This window comes from Cavia porcellus, unplaced genomic scaffold, assembly GCF_034190915.1.
Source record: "Cavia porcellus strain 051 isolate PalLab524CR breed Dunkin Hartley unplaced genomic scaffold, mCavPor4.1 scaffold_18, whole genome shotgun sequence".
In the NCBI taxonomy this organism is placed as follows: domain Eukaryota; kingdom Metazoa; phylum Chordata; class Mammalia; order Rodentia; family Caviidae; genus Cavia; species Cavia porcellus.
The window spans coordinates 53,981,136-54,003,722 of record NW_026947501.1 but is presented as its reverse complement, the minus strand read 5'-3'; the positions used below and the strand labels follow the sequence as shown (position 1 = coordinate 54,003,722).

The window sequence follows — 22,587 nt, the reverse complement described above, 5'->3', positions numbered from 1 at the left end:
CGGGTCTGCAGAACTGCTGATGGTGCCCGAAGAACCTGAGCTGTGTCTGCGGACCAGAAAGGCGAAGTGACAAGAGGATCCAGGCATAAGACAGGCACAGGGTAGGGAAGTTGGCACCCAGCTCCGTAAAGCTTTGAAGCTGACTCGATTAGGTGATTGAATTACCTTGGGTTTCGCACTCCTTGTGTTCATTTTGGTTCTAACGTTGGTACACACGCAGATCCCAGCCCTGGGCCGTGACTTCTCATTCCCTCAGGCCTTGCCTTTGTACAATCTGCGCTTGCCCCATGACCCACAAACAGGGCGAAACGACGGGAATGTCATTTAAGAGGCTAAGAATCCTGCTCAGCTTTTTAAAAATTTTCAGACTTAAAAATAGTGACAAGGCAGAGTGACAGCTGCTTTTTTTTTTTTTTTTTTTTTTTTTTTTTTTGTACCGGGGATCAAACTCACGACCCCGCGCTTCCCAGGCAGGCACTTAATGCCACTGAGCTAAATCCCCAGCTCAAGCTGCTTCATCTCACTCGTTTCCTTTTTCCTTTGCTGACAAAGAAAACCTTTTATTGTGCTTGCTTAACAAACGATGCATCAGGTTTGCAGTAAACGTTTTACATATAAAGTTGGGTAAATTAAAAGAACAGAGAAGCTGGGCCCATGTGGTGGCACATTCCTCTAATGCCAGCACTCAGGCAAGAGGGTTCTTCTAAGTTTGAGAGGAGCCTAAGCTAAAAAGTGAGTTCAAAGCCAGCCTGAACTGCATAGCGAAACCCTCAAAAAGACAAAAAATAAATAAATCAAAGGACAAAGATTGGTTTCCCCCACTTGTAATGGTTTGGGAGCTTGGCAAAACCAGTGAATCCTCTGACGGGCCCATTGCTACACCTCATTTACTATGGGGTTATCACCAGCTGGCATGGGTCTGTGCTTCAGTGGCAATAGAAACTGAAATTGAGCAGGTGAATTTACAGACAAAAGCTTTAACTGAGAAGGAAGAGAAAATGGGAACTTAGGTTTGAGAAGAGCTTACGAGGGCTGCACTTTGGAGAATATCAGACTGGCCCATGAGCAAAGAAAATGGCAAACTTGTGGATGCCCGGGTAAGTTCTGGTTCTATAAGGTGATTCCCGGAAAATCCTTATTGCTTTGTGGGGGAAGGAGGATGGCAGTCTGGTTCCCATGAGACTATTGCTGCTGCTTGTGGTGTGGAGGAATGCAGTCTTAGTTCTGTAAGTCCACAGTCACTACAGATTTGGGACAATGACTGGAGACTTCTAGACACCCATTCCAGGGGCCTTGAGCCAGACATTGTAAAAGCTGGCAGTTGAATGTCCCTGCAAATCTCTTGTCTTGGCATCCTCAGTCTTTTTTGAGGGGGAGGGCGCATCCTCAGCCTTGAAGGAGGATGTGGTAGGTTAGGTAAACTTAGAGCCAAAACACCTTACATAACCAATTGTAGATTCTCTTTAAATGACCAATACACAGAGCTGAACAGGGATCTGAACCAAATTTTAAAGCAATAAAAGAGACATACAAAATGAAATCAGAGATGTCAAGCTATTGTCCTGTTCTTAGTGACCAAATGGGCATCTGTAGACCAAGTGAAGAGTCACTGCTTTTTTTTTTTTCTAGCAAAAACAGCTTTTAAGTCCTAGAAGAAATACAAATTGTGCTTTTAATGAATGGTAGTTTGTCCTTTGTCCTTTTGTGGTGATCCTGACAGTTTTATTTTGCTACCTAGTTTTATTCTTGGAAATGCTATGATGGAGACACAAAAAAGAATGAAGACGTGTTATGCTTCCTCACAATGAATATAACCATTATGTACTGCAAACCTACTAATAAAAATTTGAAAGAAATTTTATCTTATAGTTACTTTACTATTAACAGAGACATAATACCTAAATGAGGAAAGAATTATTTTGGCTCACAGTTTGTAGAGGTTTCAGTTTCCAGTTGTCGGGCTCCAAGGTGGGGGTGGGGGCAGAGGGGAATGGCAGAAGAGAAACAACTCACTGTATGGTAGACAGGAAGCAGAGAGAGATAAAGGAGAAAAGAAGGAGATACACACTTCCAGGCCACGCCCCTAGTGACCCACCTCCCGCAACCAGGCTTCAGCTTCCACCATTATACTTAGCTCTAAATTCACCAGTGAGTCGGTCCATGATGAGTGTCACACCCCCATGATTTAGTCACCTCCAGAAAGTCCCACATAGGAGCTCATGAGGCTTTGAGGGAATCCATAGATAGAGATAGGTACATAGGTTCCTGCTTTCACATGCCAACAACTTCTAAGCACAGCATATTTGAAGCTCCTTATATCTCATTACAAAGTTTTCTCACTACCTGTGTATGTTTGGGTATCTGCCACTTCTTCCTTGGTAACAGAATCCCCAAATTTTAGCGGGTCCCATTGCTTGCCTGAACCAAAGCAATTTTAAGTCTCACTTGCCATTAGCCATGGCCCTGTGACTGAAGTTTTTGCCAGTGGTCTGTAAGCAAAAGTGATGTGTCACAGTTACTAATTGCGGAATTCCCTAAAGTACTGTATGGTCTTAATGTCTGTGACATGTTTGAGTAATAATCGAAGAAACATTTTCCTGTTCATTTGCAGGTATTAGCTTGTATACTGGAGAGTTTGGCTGGCCTTTGTCCCTGGTTCCTGAGCAGTGGAAGTAGGCAACACCTACTAGTTTATGCTGATAACAAGATGGCAGCTGGGCATGCTAAGAGGACTGGGCCCTGTGATAACAGTCCAGGCTCTAGGAGGAAGAGCGCTGAGATGGGAGGTTAACTGTGTGGTCAGTGGGTTCATCCATCACGCCTGTGTAATGAGATCCCCAAATAAAATTCTTGTGCCCAAAGCTCAGGTAAGCATCCCTGGTTACAGCACCCTGCACCTTGGCACGTACCAGTCACCAGCACAGGAACGTATTCCTGAGAACCACAGCAACTTTGCACTGGGAACGCTTGAGACCTCACCCTATGCACCTGAGCCTTAGGCTGCATCTGATACAAAGCTTTTGTAACTAGTACAGTTATCATCCTAAACAGAGCACTTCCCTGAGTTCCGAGACTTATTCTAGTGAGTTGTCTTAGAGGGATGGTGGGAGCCCTTGAATTTGCAGTCATGTATCAGAAGTTCAGCAGACAGGGCACCCTGAGGAAATGTCTGCAGGTTGGGGGTTCAGAGGAATATCTGGGACATAGTTCGCAGTTTCTAGGAGCAGCAGGAGGCTGGGGCAAACTGAAGAGCACTGAATGCCAGACCGAATGGGGCTTTGTCTTGGAGGCAGTGGATTCCAGCTGATGCAGAGGTTTAATGGGGGGGGGGGGCGGGTAATATGCAACGGATGGGACCGATTCTGGGCAAAGACTGGTCACAAACTTACAAGCATCCAGGCATGAAGTGACTTGGGTGAATGTTAGGAGCACTGGGTGGGGTGGAGGAGATGAAACAAATGAAGCTAATAGAAGAAACATTTTCTATTTCTGCCCCCTGTGAACCTTTGCTGTCCTGTGAGAAATCCATCTGATTCCTCAGCTCCAAGACTGGAATCCTCACTGGATGTCTCCCACATACCCTTCCTGCCTGCTAACACTGGCGTCCAGCTTGCCTGCACAGACCCACTTTGAGCACTATAGTCCTTGAATCCTCATCTGGACTTTATATGAAGGACTTTCCTGGTGCTGAGAGCCAGATTATTGCAGTACAGAGCAAGCAATAATTAGTATTAATAAATTGGGCCAAAAATAAATTGACAGGCTGTCCTAGGCCTACATGACTTGTGAAACCCTTGGCTGGCTAAGGACAGATTAATCTTTAAGCCAGTGGCCAGAACCCAGGCTAGCAGTCTCTGAAGTTCTGCTGCCTCAAAGCAACATGGGGGCTCAGGACACCACTGTGTAGATTCTAGCTCAGTAGTCACAGTTAGCAGACAATCAGGTTACTAGTTAACCATGATCTGTTCCTGTGTGCTTTTCCAAAAATGCATTGTTCCTCAATTCTTGGACCCTGACCGCACCAGCAGTTTACCCCTAGCACTTCCTGCAGCCAACTAGTACACCCCCAATCATGCTATGCACCTACTAAAGACCAAGGACAGCAGGGCCTCCTGTCCTAGCCTTTCCTTGGGTTTTGACTGTCTAGTGCCTGTTGTAACTATAGTGTGTATATTTGGTCTGTGTTTTACGGATAGTTTTTTGTTTGTTTCTATGTTTTTTTGTTTTGTTTGTTTGGTCTTTTTGAAGCAGGGTCTTTCTATGCAGTTCAGGCTGGCCTGGAGCTCATGTTGGGTGTTTTGTTTTTTATTTTAAAGAGTAAAATCCAACAAGATAAAAACAGACCAAAGCCAATTAAAACAAAGCAACAAAATTGGTACAGAACTTCAAAGCAGGATACTAGGAAAACAATAGCTACCATACTATATCTTGTTATCTTCACAATAGTTGTTCATTCCATCAGGTATAGCAAAATCAAACCAAAAACAAAACAATAAAACCAATCAAAACAGAAGATTGAATAAAGCAAAAACAATCAGAACAAACCAAAATAGTGAGGACGATATTGGCCAGCAAAGACAGAAGGAAATCCCCCATGTTTGCTGTATTGCATACTGCCATCCTCCCAAGAGATGCCCAGACTGCTGGCTCAGGCCTGAAAAATCAACCAAACAATACAAGTGTTTAGTCGCTTTATGTACCTTAGTTGCTATCAACTCAAGCTGTGCTCTGAACCAGTGGGTTGCTGAGGGGTGGGATGTTGATTCTCAGCCCAGGTACTGGTAGGCTCACAGGAGGTGCTGCCTTTTCTCTTCCTGGAAGCCACAGCAGCTTGCTCGGCTTACCAGAAGGGCTGGCTGGTTGGCTTCCTGTTGGATCTTCCCAGTCCCAGCATGGCCAATTCCCTGGGAGGTGCTGACTTTTCTCTTCCTTGAGCTCACTCTGTAGACCAGGCTAGTCTTAAATTTGCAATCCTCCTACCTCAACCTCCCAAGTGCTGGGATTACAGGAGTGCACCACCACACCCAGATTGGTCTGTTTTATTCTAAAATTTGTATCTCTGAGCAGGAGATCAGTAGTCCAAGACAAGGGCCCTAATATCCTGGTACAAGATAAACTTTATTGGGCTTATTGCTGGGGCTCCTGTGGTCTATCCCAGCTCCTGGTCATGGTTTTTCCACCTAAATTGCAGGGCTAACAGGGCCTGAATTTAAAAGAGGTATGCATGATTCTGGGATCTAGTTTATTTAGGACTAATTACTACAGAAAAAGTTATGGCTTGTATCTAGTTGTTCCCCTCAAAGTTTCATATGGTCATAGCTGGGGCTTTTCAGAGGTGGATGGATCTAGGATGTGTGATATTGGGATCATGTATGTGATGCTGGGATTAATTCATGGTGGGATGCTAGAATGAAGGATGTGAGTTAATCTTAACTCCAGTTACCTGGATTAAATACAAGATAATGTTGCTCATCACTTGTTGCTTGCTGCTTTTGCTGTCTTCTGCTTGGCATGAACACTTCCTCTTATAACTGTGGGTGTCAAGTATTTTGTTTCAGCAGTAAGGACAACATTACACAAGATACACAATGACCTAAAGTAACAGGCAAGAGAGGAAATAGGGTAGCAACAGTTGTATGTGTATACGTATTTATTTTTAAAAGTTCATTGAGGTATAATTTACCACCAAATTCACTGATGGTTGGATAGCTCAATGATTTTTTATAAATTTATCAAATTGTTTAATCATCACCATAAGCTAGTTTTAGAACATTCCTGCCACCTCAGGAGTAAGCAGGAAGAGTAAGCAGTCACTCTTCCCCCTCCCAGGACATCACTAATCTTATTTTGTCTCTTAACACTTCTTATCAGGTGTGATGGCTCATGCCTGTAATTCCAGCACTGGGGAGGCTGAGGCAGGAGGAGCACTGTGAGTTCAAGACCACTCTGGGCTAAAGTGAGCTCAAGGCCAGCCTGAACCACGCTCAGGAGGCTGAGGCAGGAAGATCATTGCAAGTTCGAGACCATTGTGGGCCACAAAGTGAGCTCAAGGCCAGCCTGAAGTGCATAATGACACTCTATCTCAAAAAGATAAAAATTTTTTGTGGTTGTTTTCTATAAATTGAACCATACATCTTCTCTGGCACCCGCCTTTACCCATTTAAAATATTTTTGAGGTTTTAATTTTTTTTTTTTAGTATTTTGGTGATTTTAAGTTTCACGACGTTCAGAAATGCCAAATCCACTAGCATAAAGATGGAATGAAAGTTGCTCGTCTGAGATCACTCCATTGCCTCACAGAAAACGTAGCATGCCACAGAGAGAGAAGTGGGTGGAGTGTACTGGGAACACTTTAGTTTTTCAATCCCCAAACTATAACTGTACATGGGAGAAAGAGGTTGCAGCCCAGGCAGGTCTGCTGGCCGGGACTTGACACTTCCTAATAATTAGTTTTCATGGCTCTAAAATACAGTTGAGAGTCCTGGGGGAATAGCACACTGGTAGAGCATTGGCCGGTGTGCATGAGGCCCCGAGTTCAGTCTAGAACTGCAAAACAAAACAAAACGAAACGAAAAACAGTAAAACCTTGAATTACAAGTAACTAGTTCAAGTGTTCTACAAGACAAGCAAACTCTTCTAATAAATGTTAACTTGATAAACAAATGGTATCTTGTACCAGAAGTAGGTGATTCTGAACAGCACATGATCACAACTGAGACAATGACTGTCTCTCTCTGCGGGATTCTGAGTGATCAACAGCAAGAGTTTATAGAGGAGAGCTTATCTGCAGAGGAAGGCAGAAAAAAAGGCCAAGGGTTCGCTCACTTTAAATGGGACTAGGGATTGTGGGGATGAGTACAAAATTTTTTAGAAATGCACCACCCAAATAAGGCTGCTGCAGTAAAGCAAACTGGTTAAACAAGTCACTGGTTCAATGTCACATTTCTGCAAAACCCTCAAAGGAGGCAAAAGCAAGTGTCACTAGATAGGCTCCTTGTTAAAGCTGCACAGAAAGAAAAGATTCCAGTGAGCTGAAAGCAGTGATTACACTAAAGTCACCCAGCACAACAGCGCACCTCGCTGGTCTCCCTCACACCAGCCATGAAGCTTTCAAAGATAAGTGCAGGTTAGCTGGAGTTTCTTTGTATTTAATACTCTATTCTCTATTATACCACAGTATTGTAATCATTTTTATGAGTATCTTGGGGTTGTACTAAGAATCATGAGTATCCATTACTTTTTTTTTTTGTCTTTTTGAGACAGGGTCTCACTATGCAGTCCAGGCTGGCCTTAAGCTCACTTTGTAGCCCAGGCTGGTCTTGAACTTGAAATGATCCTCCTGCCTCATCTTCCCAAGTGCTGGGATTACAGGCATGAGCCACCATGCCCAGCTCCATTACTTCATATGGGGAAACTTGCTTTGATATACAAATGCTTTGGATTATAAGCATGTTTCTAGAATGAATTATGCTCACAAACCAAGGCATTTTACACACACACACACACACACACGCACGTAGATTTGGGCTAGATCGCTGGTGGCTGTCCACCTTGCTCAGCCTCCAGCTTCCTCATCCACCTGCACCACCTTGTTCCAAGGAAGAGTCACAGAATGGGGGGGGGGGGCAGAGCACAAATACAGTTATACAAATGGCCCCCATTAGGTAGAGTGTCTTCTCAGCTTTCTTTCAGTTCCAATTTTATGAATCTCAAGTCCCAAAGGAACTTTCCTTACATTCAAGCTCCTAGGGTTTCTCTCTGAGGTGAAAACTTCTAAGCCTGCGCTACACAATTGGGTCTTCCTGGCTTTACCAGATGTGGGGAGCTGCTCTGACATGAATTCTGTGCAAGAGTACAACACCCACAAAGGCTTCCCCACATGCACGACCCTCCCAGGGATTGTAATGGGTAGTGCGGGTTCTCTGAGGGTTACAGAGGGCTGAAGACTGGCTGAAGGTGTCTGCATTATCAAACTCAAGAGCGTTTTTCTCAAGAATGAATCCTGGCATTTAATCAGGGAGTGGATGACCCACATTTATGGCTTTCATGGGCTTCTAATACACGCTCTTTGATGATCACTAAAGGACGAAGTTTTACTGAAGGTTCCTCCATACTTGACCACATTTACAGAATTCCCCTCCAGGGTGAATTACGTGACATTTTTTTTTTTTTAAAGAAACAGCATGTGACTAAAGGCTAACTTTAGTCCATCACAGAGCTAAGGTTTTTCCCTACTGTAGAGTGTCTGATGTCTTCCAGCTGAGAATTTTTCCACACCTGTTACACTCACAAAGTTTCTCACTGGTATGAATTCTCCAATGCTATGGTCAAAAGGTCATCTCTTTAGTATTTGACGTTAAATAAGATGCATCTTCCTAGCAAAAGTCTTTGCATATACAGTGCACTTGCAGGGTCTCTCGCCAGTATAAATCTTTGAGGTTTGGTTTCTGTGGACTCCAGCTGAAAGTTTTCCTGTATGTGCTGAATTCATAGGGTTTTTTCCCAGAATGACTTTTTGATGTTTAATAAGGGATGCAGTACGAGCAAAGAACCTTTCACATTCATTACATTTGTAGGGTTTCTCTACAGTGTGAAATCTGTAATGCACAATGAGAGATGAACCCTGCCTGAAGGTTCCCCCTCATTCCCTGCATTATTAGGGCTTTTCTCCAGTATGAGTTCTCTGGTGTTTAATAAGGGATAAAATATGACCAAAGGCACATCCACATTCATTGCACTTGTAGGGTTTCTCTCCGTATGGAATCTATAATGTAGAACAAGAGAGGAACTCTGGCTGAATGTCCTTCAGCATTCACTACACTCATAAGGCTTTCCCCCAATGTGAGTCCTCTGGTATTTAATAAGGGATGATATATGGCCAAGGGCTTACCCACATTCAGTGCATTCGTAGGGTTTCTCCCCAGTGTGACATCTCTGATGGTGCCTCAGTTCTGCTGGAAATGGAAGGCTTTCCCACATTCGTTACATGTACAAGATTTCTTCCCTGGATGGGTTCTCTGAGAGTTACTTCTACCCAAAATCTGTCTGGATTTTTCTCCTGTAGGAACACTGTGTTGGTTAAGTTTAGGCTTAAGCACTGGTCTACAGCCTAAGCTCCCAAATTCTCTGCATTCACAATCTTTCCTGGGGTGGCGGATCTGTGAGTGGGTGAGATCGCTTTCCAGTGTCTCAGTATTATCTGCTGCATCTCTGACCTAGGATCATCACAGGTTGTCTTCAGTTTGCAGGCCCACAGGACATCATGAAGGTGTTTTTGCACTGATGCTTTCTGGAATAATTCTTTGGAAACTCTCTGATTTGGGCTAGGGATTTAGCTTAGCGGCCTAAGTACCTGCCTTGCAAGTAGGTGGTCATGAGTTTGATTCCCGGTGCCGATTAAAAAAAGAAAAGAAAACTCTCTGACTTGACATTGATTTCTGGCCTTTAAGTGTTCTTTTCCCTTGTATAAGAGACAAAAGAAGGCATTCTTAGTATTACCTGTTCTCTGTGCAAAGAAGAAATAAATAATAATGAATATAAGATATTTAAGCTTTAAAATGACATCTAACATTGTTACTCCTGATGACATGATTTGAAATGTTGTTTTTTTCTTTTTATATTTGATTACAATGCATTTGAAAAATAACATCTGAAACGGGTGATTCTTTTAAGCATGGCTGTGTCAGAAGGTGCTTTGCAAAGAGTCAAGAATGAGAAATAAATAAGAAAAGGGGAAAGGGATTTAAAAAAGAACTGAGATAGGTTAGGTACATGTGCCACCTCCTCACAAGGAATGTGATCATTACTATGCCATGTATTAATAAAAAATAAAAACTGAACAACAAAGGAAGCATAAGTGATGAACAGGTTAGAAGAATCCTGTAAGCAGGATACAGAATCCAGACAGATTTCAGGTAGAAGTAACTCTCAGAGAATCCATCCAGGGAAGAAATCTTGTACATGTAACGAATATGGGAAAGACTTCCATTTCCAGGAGGTTAGTGGTAGTTAAGAAAACCTGATTCAGGCCAGGTGCAGTGGCACATGCCTATTATCCTAGCACTCAGGAGACTGAGGCAGGAGGATTGCTTCAAGCTCAATGTCATCCTGGGCTACAAAGTGAGTTCAAGCCCAGCCTAAATTACATAGTGAAACTGCACAGTCCAAAAAGACAAAAAAAAAGAAAAAACGAAAAGTGCAAAAAAAGCTACAGATTCCAGCACACAAGGGAAGTCCAAAGGCTGCACAGATGGCAGGAAGGACAGGAAGACAGGAAGGGTAACAAGGAAAGAGACTGTATTAGGATAAAGACAGAAAGAAACAAGTAGTGACGAGTCACCTGGGTCTCTACAATTTCTTCATGCCTAGATGAACGTGACAGATTTCTATTCAGCTCGCTCCCTCTCTCCTGAAGCACTCGGCAGCACTTTCATCTGACTCAAATGTCTCTTGCCTTGTCTTCCCCAGCACCTGAGGGTAAGTCCTGCATCTCACTGCAGCCTCAGTGCCTGACCCCGGCTGCTGTCTTCTGCACGCTGGCCCCCTCCTTTCACCCCGCACTGCCACGCTCTGGCTCTGGCTCTGGCTCTCTCTGGCTCTGCACATCTTTCCAGGACAAGCTCAAGTCTTCTACTTCGTCTCTTCCCAATACCTCAGTCTAAAACGCATGTTGTGTTGCATGCATGTGTATATGTGTCCTGTTACTGTGCAGAACTGTAACAGGCAGAGTAATTCTCCAGGTCCTAATGCTGAGACCCTCCTGATAGGTTACCTTACAAAGCAAGAGAGACTCTCTGGCTGAGATGAAGGGCACAGACCTTGAGATAGGGAGATTATCCTATTCAAACAGGCCCCATCTAATCACATAAATCCTCAATATCAGTTGGCATTTCCTCTATAGGCAGAGACATAGTGGGCACCATGAGCCAATGAATGTAGCAGTCTGGGGTTGGGGGACACCCCTCAATTACAGCAGCAAGGAAGCAAGGGCCTTGGATTAACAACTACAAAGGAACTGGCTTTGCCAGCAACGTGAAGGAACAGGAAACAAGTTCTCTCCCAGGCAGGAAAGAAAGGAACACAGCCTTGTGGACCCCACGGCTCCAGCCAAATGATACCCATGCCAGACTTCTCACCTACACGCCAGGAATTTAACACATTTGTGTTGTTTACAGCTGCTACGTTTGGGGTAACTCATTTCAACAGAAAACAATGGTACTTCTGAAAGGGGAAATGACTAGCAATGCCCCCCAGAGTCTTAGAACTGTCCAGAGACAGATTCTGAGTTCATAGATCTTGTATGGTTCCTGGGACTCTAAGCATTTTTTTTTAATTTTATTTAAGGAGAAAAAAGAAAAAAAAAAAACAGAAAAACAAGTTATACAGAATTTCAGAAAAAATAAACAGTAGGAAATCACTAGTTAATAGATTACATATTGTCATCTTAGAAATAGTTGTTCAACTTGCAAAATAAAAGCATATAAAGTGGACTTTCAAACAGTGAGACTGCAAACAGTTCTGTTCAATGACCCAAAAAAACTTAGTAATATGGTTATCTATCTTATACACTTAAATATACATGGAATTATATCCTTTACAGCACTTTTTTTTACTCTCTTTTGTACAATGAAAATTACACATTTTGGGTTTTATTACTCCCACAGTTCTTTTTTCTTTTTTTTGAAGAGAGTAAAACCAAATGTGACATAACAGAACAGAGTCAGTCAAATCAGAAGGATGGACAAAATACATAATGTAAAAACAAAATACAAGGTGATCAACAATGGTTACCATAATGCCTCTTGCTATCTTAAAAAGAATTGCCTATATCATCTGTTACAATAAAATTGAACAAAACAGTAAAGAACAAAACCAATAAAACCAAACATTGGAGACATTACAGAACTTCATAAGAAGATAATAGTCAACCAGAATGGGCATCATAATGAATCTTATTCTCTTCAAAGTTGTTGCCTATACTTTTGAAATTGGTACTATCAAGCAAAACAGAATAGAGGAAAATCAGTCAAAAGAAGATGGTGAGAGCAATACAGGGTTTCAAATCAGGTTAATAGGAAATCAAAGTGGGTTACTATAATATATCCTGCTGTTTTTTATTTATTTTTCCCTTAAAAGGATAAAAATGAAAAGTAAATAATAAAAAAAGGAGATTGAGATAAAAGAGGGCATAACAACAAAACAGCACAGGTCAAAACATAATCATGTAAGCAAAGTAGTGTTTCACCACAACATAATCCTGACATAAAAGTAGTTACCATAGTGTCTCTTTCCTTGAAATCTTTGAGGATAACTTCATATACTGTAGCATCAAACATATCAAGACAATGTAAAACCATTCAAGAGAATGACAGTATTACAGGGTATTTAGAACCAACTAACAGAAAATGAACAATGGTTTCTGTATTATCTCCTTGTCTGTAAAAGTTTTTGTTTATATTATCACATATAATAAAATCCAATAAGATACAACATGTTAAGACCGATGGAAACAGAAGATCAAAAGCTTGATGGGACTTCAAAACAAGATGATATTAAATCAGCACTAGCTATTATGATGTCTTGTTTTCTCCAAAATAGCTGTTCCTACCATCCCACCTTCTCTGCCTCATTTCTGTTGAGCTCTTTTTCTGTCATTAGTTGTTGGTTTGTCTTCTTCATTTCACTTTCTGCTCCATTCATTGTGGCCTCTCTGCCACTGTTTCTGAAGTCTTGGTATTTTCCTTTTTTAGAATACCCTGCAGTATTCTCTGTAGAGTCGAATTGGTGGTTGCAAATTCCCCTAGTTCCTCTTTATCCTGGAAGCACCTTGTTTTTCCATCAATTTCTAGGGACAGTTGTGCAGGATATACCAATCTTGGCTGGAGGTTATTATCTTTCAAAGCTTGAATTATTTCCCCCATGCTCTTTGTGATTTGATGGTTTGTGCCGAGAAGTCTGCTGTAATTCTGATGGGTGTTCCCTTGTAAGTGACCTGTTTCTTGTCTCTGACGGCTTTTAATATTCTGTTCTTATATTGAATTTCTGGAATTTTGATTATTATATGTCTGGATGTAGCTCTGTTTGGGCTGTAGGTTGCTGGGGTCCTGTATGCCTCATACATCTGAGTATCTTTATCTTTTGCTAAATTAGGGAAATTCTCCTAGATTATTTCTGTGAATAGCTTTTGTAGTTCTTTTGTTTGTGGCCCTACTTCTTCTTTTATGTTCTTAATTCTTAAGTTATAGATCCTCTTATCATCTTCTAGCCTTTGTATTATTGCTGTTTTCTTGTTATTTTTAAGAAGCTTTTCATTTCATGCTCCCACATTACAAATCTGTCCTCCAGTTCAGATAATCTATCCTTAGTTTCTTTCAAGTTGTTATGCCAGCTTTCAATAGAGTTTTTAGTTTCCTGGTAATCTCTTTGAACCTACTTCACGTATTCTATGTTTTCTCTATTTTCTCCATCAAACAATTCTCCCCTTTTTTTCTGTTCTTCCATTCCACCATCTGTTTTTTTCTTGGGTGGTGCTTAGCATTTCTCTAACTATTCTACTAATTTCTTGCTTTATTTCATTAAATACTTCATTTTTGAACTCGTCTATAAGGCTCCGGAGATACCACTTTCATGTCTAATGGTGCTGTGTGTGATATTGAATGTTTTCTGTCTTCATTCTCCTTTGCATTTAACTTTCCTGGATCAGTGTTCTCGGGATTGGGGACTGAGGACCCTTTCTTATTGCTCTTTCTTCCCATACTTTTTGTTCCTTCCATACAAGCGTATATAGGAGGCCCAGTTTTTTTTTTCTCTGTCTGTTACAGTTTGTTTGAATCCACCGGCTAGGTGTTCTTGCCCACTGCAGTGTACTAGGGAGACACAGACCTGGGTAGCCTCTGCTGGGCCTGCCCCTCCAGGTCAACCGACTGAAGGCTTCACTGCTAGGGTGCACCTCCAGGCACTGGGACCTGGTTTGGGCTAGCTTACTGGATCTTAGTCTACAGCATCACCAGGCCAAGTGCTCCCCACCAAGCCCGCTTGAGAGGGGAATATGCAACTAAAGTCACTGCAGCGCCCTGTTCCAGCTAGTCTGCCCGGTCCCAGAATGTCCTCTGTTGGAACCTCCTAGTCTATGGAAGGGTCCCCATTCTTCTCACTCACCACAGGTCAATGCAGGGCTCCCCGCCAGTCCCACTCTCAACTCCGTTTGGTTCGCTGATTCCCACTCTCAGAGCTTTCCCGCACTCTCTCTCCCTGCTGTGCCAATTGGGACACAGCAGCGGCAGCAGGAAATTCAAATCACAGCTTCCAGATGTGCGGGTGCCAACTTCCACGCTGAGATTTTATCTGTTCCTGTTATAGCATCGGGATTACCTTTCCAGTTCTCTCAGCTTAGTTTGTTCTTGGGTTGGCAGGGTATATCTCCCCTTGCTTAGGACTCCTCACACCACATCATTCCTAGATTGTAAGCTGGCAATTTCAGAGAGCTTCTGTGGCTGTTGCTATCTGTCCGCCATGTTCTCTTTTTTTTTTGTATTTTTGAGACAGGGTCTCGCTATGCAGTTCAGGCTGACTTTGAGGTCACTTTGTAGCCTAGGCTGGTCTCGAACTTGCAAGGATCCTCCTGCCTCAGCCTCTCGAGTGCTGGGATTACAGGCATGAGCCACCACACCCGGCTGGGACTCTAAGTATTTAAAAAAGCTCCTAGGACATCCTGAACCACAGCCATGCTTCGGACTACAGTACATAAATAGATACTGATCATGAGGCTAGATCCAGGTTCAGCACTTTGATCTCATTCTGGAAGGAAAAATGATCAAGAAAGTACCAATACCCAGGCGACAGCACATCCCTCTCCGTGCTGCATTCCAGGCTCCCTGTGGAAGCCCAGGCTAGCCTTTCAGGATGTGAATGCTGCTTTCCTGAACTTCAGCTCTGAGCTGAGACTATAGCTCTGCCTCTGTGATGGACAACTGACAGAGAATGCCACTCCCCTGCAGTAAGCTCGTGCTACACGCGGCGGTCAATGAAGCTTGGAGTGCAAAATTCTGCTGCAAGAAATGGAGGCCACCAGGCCATCCCAAGTCACCTACAAATCAAAGACATGGCGTCAACTACTGGTAAGGGACAGTCCTTATTCTTGGGACTTCTGCTGAAGCTTAGTTAAATCTAGTGTGAACTGTTTCCCCCTTGGTCTTCCTGATATACTCTGTCTGCCCTTGCCTTTAACCCTTTCATTTTTTTTTGTCTTTTTCTTTTTTATCAGTACCAGGGATCGAACTCACAACTGCCTGCTTGCAAGGCAGGCACTTATGCTACTGAGCTAAATCCCCAGCCCCCTAACCCTTTCATTTCTTGGCTGTCCACAGTTGTTTGATCCCCCCTCACTCCCTTAACCCTACTGATGTAGAACTGTCCGGCTGTCTACAACTGTTGATCCATCCAACCTCAACTCTGAGACATCCAGTGAGGCTGTGTGACCAACAATAACCCCAGCATGGGCAGGGGAAATGCTAGAAAGGAAAATGAACATCTCCTCCTCCAACACATGCAATAAGGACTTCAGAATTCAGAATACTGCAATTGAGGACTTCTGCTAAGTGGCCTCATCCTCTCAAAAGAGAGCCCCTGACCCAGGGCTCGGGACAACCTCCTGCCCCCAACTCAGCCTGATGAGGTGCCATGTTGCTGCTTCTCACCCCCTCACCTGGGTGGACTCCCGTTGAAATTTCTCTCTCTGACACACAGGAACACTTCCCCATCCTCCTACTGCCAGATCACATACAGCTTGGCTACTGGAAGCCCTGATGGTAGAGAAAGAAAAGGACTATTGCTTTGTGTTTGCGGGAGGCCAAGTCTTTAGACCTTGATCTCCATGTTGGAGAGAACAGACATTGTAACACATCATGGGCAGCTTGAACTAGGAGCACAAATAGTCTATCTATGGGCCCCCAAAGAGAATGTAATTCTCTGGTTCCAGAACTCCAGGGCAAAACTCACCTAACAGGCTCAGACATCCCCCAGCTTTTAAACACCAGGGAAATCAAAGCAGCTGCAGGGGCAGCCTTGGAGCTCACCCAGGTTCTCAGCATCATGTCTCTGTACAGATGCTTCTGTGCAGGGGCCAGCTGCCCCCACTCCCACTGGGTGAATTCCACGGCCTCATCCTCGAAGGTTATCAGGTCCTGAAACAGAACACACTCCTGTTACCTTGAGGACCAGAGTCATGGTCTGGGGAAAGGAGTGAACAGGCACCTCAGGGGTACCTCAGTGGCACCTTGGTGTGCACAGAGGGATCCCCAGACTTTCCAGCTACCCATTGCCCAGGCAGCTTTGGGTTTATTTTCAAAGTATTTTAAGCTGCTCCAAGGGTTGTACCATCTTTACTATTCAGTATCCTACATGGTGCCCACTTCCATGCCTGTGGACATCAAGAAACATAATCAGTGCTGAGAATCATCAACCTAGAGACACTGTCCACTCAGGTAGATGAGATGAACACACTCCTTTTCTCATTTGCCAGGTCTTAATAGAATCAATTAGACTTAACAGACTAACATGCTTTGCATTCTCAAAAGCACAAGTATCAGTACTCTTATGTATAAAAGTTGTGAGTTGCAAATTTAACACTTCTTACTAAAGCCTAATCAAAGAATTGAGACTTATAAAAACTTTGCTGAGGACCAGCTTGATGCAGTGCCTGATAATTGATGTTAATAAACTGGCATGAACATAGATGGAATCAATGGTCTGTCCTAGGCCTAAGTGCCTTGTGGCAAGACCCGTGGCTGGCAGGGGATGAAATTAATCCCCTGACCAAAGGTCAGGAGTGAAACCAGCAAATGGCCTATGAAGTCTGGCCCCTCACAACAAGAGAACCACCACTGCTGAGAACTCTGACTCACCCAGATTCTTTCTAGCTCAGTGGTCAGGTGCAGTTAGCAGACCACCAGGTTAGTGCTTCATTCCTGACCCTTGCCTGTACCAGAAGTTCCCCCCATCACTTCCTGCAGTCCACTAGCACAGCTCCCAACCGAGCTGTGCACATAATAAAAGCCAGGACACTGTGCCTCGTGGCCTTAGTCCTTCATTGGGTGTTGACCATCCCAGCTCCCTTTGTAACTAAAATACATATCTTGTCTGTGTTTTATGCCTTTGTTGTATCCCTGATCAGATCAGTGGTCGTAGGCCAGGGCCCCAATAACCCCTCTACTCACCTCCCAACACACAGTTTAGCAAAAGTAAATCAAATAGCCTTCTAATTAGTAAATTCTGTGTTTGATAAGCATGAATCCTGTCCACCTAAGCCTAATCATTCAGTTCTTGAGTCTACAAAGGTTGTGTGAGACTTTGAATCTCTGTGTGATCTCACTATTAACAAGGTATCGCCACTCCACAGGTCTTGGCCAGAACCCTCCCAACCATCCCCAGCAATCAGAATACCTCCCATTTGACTTACGTTGTATGGCAATCCATATAACATAACCAAAAATAGAATAGGTGGAAGTAGTATAAATTCTTGTTTCTTTTACCACGAAGTATTTAAAATTCAAATTTAGACAATGCATTAAGTTTAAGCAATGACTTTATATTAATATAAGTCAGTCAAAATAATTAAATGGGGAAAACTCACTAGCAGTAGGTTATCTTGTTTCTCCAAAACATCCTCTGGCCTTTCCTGTAGCGTTCTGTTTCCTGTGCCCCAACCTGGGTGTGCTCATGGAATCAGCTTTCCAGGTGGAACAGTGGAGGAATTGGCAGAAGCTACACATGAACAAAGGCTTTCAGAGCTGCCAGGGTTTCTGCAATTCCCCTTTGCTTTATGATCCGAGGGAAAATAAGGGACAAAGCCAAGTGTGACATGTCACGTGGGTAAGGATCAACCTTGTTTGGTGTCTCTCAGAGTTTGCTGTTGTTACTGCAGCAAAACTAGCTTAAACTGACTTATTAAAAAAAAAATAACCCAAAATGAAATTCTACCGTAACAAAAAGCCTGAATTACATGATACTGGATTCAAAGCAAGGCAATAAGAAGATGTATTGGTAAAGTAGCTGATGAATGGTTAGTAAAACTACTGCCTACAATAACTTGAAAAATATTCATGTAAGAATAAGCTTGACAGTACCAGGAAACCTGACATTACCAGGGTGAACTGACTGAATTTGGCCAAATATTACAAGAAAAATTAGATGCCCAAGGGTTTCCTAGTTTGTAAAACAAAAAATAGAAGACAACAGGAAGTGTCCATAAATGCCAGGTCTTGCAGGGTTGGAGACTTCACCAATTCTCATTTTTAACTGGCCAGAGACAATACACATATGGTTTTTTTCATGACAAAGGATGATTTAAAAATGAAAAGGTTCTAAGCAAGGGCAGAGAGATCACTGTCCCTGTGATGGGCTCAGCCTCCTACAGAACAGGAATAAGGGTCAGTTCCCTTTAGTGAACAGAGGTTCTAGAAAAACAGAAGGCAAAGCTTTCTGTAGCTCAATTATTTATAGAAAAATTACAAAAACTCCAACTTACTTGGGGCCTGGCTTTTAAGAATGAATTAGTTATTCCCTTTTCTTCTGGGTAACTCTTCTAGCGCAGGCTCCTGAGAAGTGACAGCTGGAAGGGAAAAGCAGCCATACAGGAGGCTAAGCTTTATGACACGTGTGGCTCCCAGGCTCCCCGATCCAGAGATCCCTACACAGCTCTAAGGTCACCTGCATGGTTTTGTGGACATAGATGGATCAAGGGAAACACAGAGGCAGCTCCTAGCCTGCCTACATCAGACAGAAGGGTGTCTGGACACAGCTGCATGAGGTTTCTACTTGCCAGGAGAGCCACAGCAGGCTGCAGCTGGTGAAATGTGACCAACCTGGCCACTACTGCCCTGGAGTCCTTCTGACTGCAGGCCTTCTCCTAGGTGTTTGGAAATACAGACACAGAGAAAAGCTTCAATGAAATCTGCTTTGTGTAGACAAGTTAACAACTACAGAACTTTTCTATGTAGATGGATCCCCAACGATGTTGTTAAACTCTGCTTTGAGACTTAAGGCTGTGTTTACTGAAGGTAGGGTAGGGTTTGAGCATCTGCATTGCTAGAGAGCACTGCCTGTGCTGCTGGCCATGGACACACAGAGAAGCAAAGACATGAAGGCCACAAGGAAAATTTGGTCCCGTTCTTCCACTGGCCATTTTTGTGACCTTGAGCATGTGTGATGAAAGAAGGAACAAATTAAAACGCACAACTGGTAAAGGACAGGGCATTCCAAACTTACAAAGGAATGGCTTCAAAGCTCTATGTCACCTGCAATGCCCTGACTCTGACACTGGGGGTAGAGGACTCATAGACAGTGCCACCGCTACAGTGCTGACCCTGTATACTGCTCAGCTAGAACTGAAGATTTTATTAGTTAAATGATTAAGAAAGTGACGAGCGAGGCTGCCTCTTAGCGGCTTTCCTCCTGCTCTGCCCATTCTGCTCCACCTTTGGGACAAGACTTCCACCTCAGCTAGTCTCTGGTTGCTGAGATTTCAGCTTCTTGGGTCTGGAAGGTTAGGAATGGCCACAGGAAACGCAGGCGCTGGCTGTGCCCCTTAGTGGCATTCATTCGCCACCCCCTTGCTAGGGACCCCTTCCTCCTGGCCCCGGTACCAAATTCCCAGAAGGACTCTGAACCTCTGCACGCTCCGGAGCCAAACCTGATGATGCTTTGGACATTATAGCTGGGGCTACGGGGAGGCGTCCTCTCTCTAGATCCAAATATCTGCCTTCCGGACGCAGCCCTGCGGTCCTCTGGAGGGCGCAGGGGATGGGGCGCAGCCTGGGCCTCCTGGATGACACAGGGCATTCCCGCTGGCACCGAGGAGCGCTCAGACCTGCAGGGCCGAGAGCAGAGCCGATATATCTGGATTGATGACAGGGCGCACAGAGCGCCGACCGGACCACGCGTCCTCCGCACCTAGGCGCAATCTCAGACCCCACATCGCGGTCTCCTCCCACGGCCACGCTCGGCCGCCTCTCTCAACTGGCACACAGTTCTCGCACCCGTGGAGAGCTCCCACAACCCCAGCACCCAGCACCTCTCACTATCCCAAGCACGTGCTACCCACTAGCTCAGCCTAAGCATGTGCGGACGCGGCCTTGGCAGGAAGCGGGGGGGGGGGGGGGGGGGGTGCCTGCGCCTGCGCGCTGGCCACCGGGGCGACCTTGGGCGGGGCCACCTGCCTGCATCAGTTCCCCTGGCAACCAGAAGCCAGTTGATGAGCACGCTCTGGGGTGTTCAGTGGGTTCTCCCCTGCAGGCTGGGACATGCAAGCCTTTCTCTGCATGGCACATGCCTTTACAGAAGCCACTGACATTTTGTTAAAAACACAGAAAATCTATTTCCTAAGATGCCAGTCCTACGGGCGCCATGGTGGTGCAGTGGTAGATGCTTCTGTTACACGGGTGGCCGCCTGCCGCTCTGTCTTCTCCCGCTACCCTCAGTTTTCAGTTCAGCAAAGCGTGATGAAAAAGAGAGCATGTTAAACTCCCTCCTACTCAAAAGTCATTGTCATTTAGGATCCAAGAGAAATGGAGAATTGCCCTGATATGGTTTGAATATATGTCCTCTTCCAATTTCATACATTGAAAACTAATTCTTGAGCTGGAAGTAGCAGTGCATGCGCCTATATTCTCAGCATTTGGGAGGCTGAGGCAGGAGGGTAATGGTGAGTTTGAACCCAACTGAACTACATAGTGAGTTCAAGGCTAGTCTGAACTACATAGCAAGACCCTGTCTCCAAAAAGCAAAAAAAAGTGGCTCAAAGTGATGGTATTAGGAGGTGGTATGTTATTTTTTGGAGATAATTCGGTTCACGTGGACTCATGAAGGGATTAATAATGTGAAGATATTTTGTTAACTATCTGTCAGCCCACTCAGAGGGACAGAGGGAAATTTTCATGGGTGAGGTCCCCAGGTTAAAGAACACATGTGTGCAAGACATTAGCAACAACAGCAAGCAGTGAAAGGCTTTTGGCCCAGACAGGACACTGTAGCCAGGAAAGCCTCAACCGGAAGCAGGAAGCCCCAATCTCCCCTGCCCCTAGGAAGTTACCTGTGACACCATCTTCCCGCCCCTGGAAATTTACATATGGCACCAAACCTAGGACCAATGGGCTACCTGTGCATCCCCAATGCCCACCTTAGGTTCCACCCCAAACCCAGGCTATTTACATGCCCCCACGCCACGTGTCCGCCAGAGAGATCGCCGGTCGCCAGGCGTGGGGGTGCCGGTCATCTCTCTCTGTGTTCTCAGAATAAAGGCCAGTACAGCACAAAGTCTACCACATGACCCCAAGGTACTGTCCTAAATCTTATCCACCAGTCATGCATCTTGCTACCAATTCTTTTTTTTTTTTTTTGTCTTTTTCCTTTTTATCGGTACCGGGGATCGAACTCACGACTGCCTGCTTTAAGGCAGGCGCTTATGCCACTGAGCTAAACCCCCAGCCCCCTTGCTACCAATTCTTTATATTTTTATCCTCTCTGCCTTTGTATGTGCTACTCTCTCTGCATACATTGCACTTTTTCTTAACAATGTAATTACTTTTTTTTTTTTTTTTTGTCTTTTTCATTTTTATCGGTACCGGGGATCGAACTCACGACCGCCTGCTTGCAAGGCAGGTGCTTATGCCGCTGAGCTAAATCCCCAGCCCCCAATTACTTATTCTTGAAGTGCACCGCTTATAAATGCACCAGGAAGCAGTTTCCACCTTCCTTGCCATGGTTGCTTCCCGCATTGTACCCCTATATTACTGAACGTACTACATTGTATTACAGTAATTTCACGTTCTGATCTTTCCACTGGGCCCTGAGTTCATCTAGGGCAGTAACCCTTCTTGCTCCCATTTGTAGCATGCTTGGTTACAGAAGGAATTTTTTGAGTGAAAATGTAGGCATGTTCTTGAAATAACATTTTAGTACCTCCACTGCATAATTTTCAGTCTGTATGGTACTTAGCTTCAACTGCACACTGGAATCATCAGAGGATCTTTACAAACTCTCCATCTTCAGAGTGAGCCCCAGACATTACTATGTCACCAGCTTTCCGTGATTCCAACTGCAGCCAGGGTTGAGAATTCCTGCCATGTCTCTGACCAGGGCCCTTTCAGCAATCCCTGTGTGCTTGGCCTGCTGGGAGTCATTCTCCCTGCTCAGTTAGTTACACATGGGATCCTTCTACTCTTCCGGTGCACATATTTGCACAGACCCTTCCTCAGAACCAAACGCCAAGTCTCTCTGGCCAAAATGCGTCTTGCAAAGCCTGAAGGCTCCAGTAGTCTCGATCCTCCCCAGGAATAGGAAGGGCACAGTATGGTCAGGGAGCCCTGTTTCCTTCGGACGACTCTATAGTTGGAGGAATGGAGCAATATGGCATTGCACGTAGGCAGTACTCAGGAAAAGAAGGACGACCCTAAGTATCCCAGGCATCCATGACTGCTCTTCTCTGCCCGATAAGGAGACCATACAATCTTTGAATCCGGTTCAGCACCACCAGTCCTCACTCAGAAGTGCGCGCCTGCGCAGAGTTCAACGTCACTTTGAAGCGAGCCGGGC

The 22,587-nt window shown here is 44.4% G+C and overlaps 1 long non-coding RNA gene and 1 other non-coding gene across 5 annotated transcripts; one reads left to right on the top strand and one right to left on the bottom strand.

The window, feature by feature from the left end:
* The first annotated feature begins 5 nt into the window (after positions 1-5).
* Positions 6-2,861, top strand: LOC111757287 (uncharacterized). Its single transcript, XR_002791661.2, has 2 exons — positions 6-1,097; positions 2,612-2,861. It is a non-coding gene; the product is annotated as an uncharacterized LOC111757287 (long non-coding RNA).
* A 9,238-nt stretch (positions 2,862-12,099) lies between these two features.
* LOC106028022 (uncharacterized) lies at positions 12,100-22,531 on the bottom strand. 4 transcript variants are annotated; one of them, XR_010040791.1, is made up of 6 exons: positions 19,688-20,135; positions 18,524-18,607; positions 17,630-17,760; positions 16,074-16,181; positions 15,704-15,800; positions 12,100-15,085 (listed from the first exon to the last, which is right to left on the bottom strand). It is a non-coding gene; the product is annotated as an uncharacterized LOC106028022 (transcript). The 4 variants fall into 4 exon arrangements; XR_010040792.1 differs by lacking the exon at positions 17,630-17,760; XR_010040793.1 differs by lacking the exons at positions 17,630-17,760; positions 18,524-18,607; positions 19,688-20,135 and adding an exon at positions 21,955-22,531.
* Between the last annotated feature and the right edge of the window lie 56 nt (positions 22,532-22,587).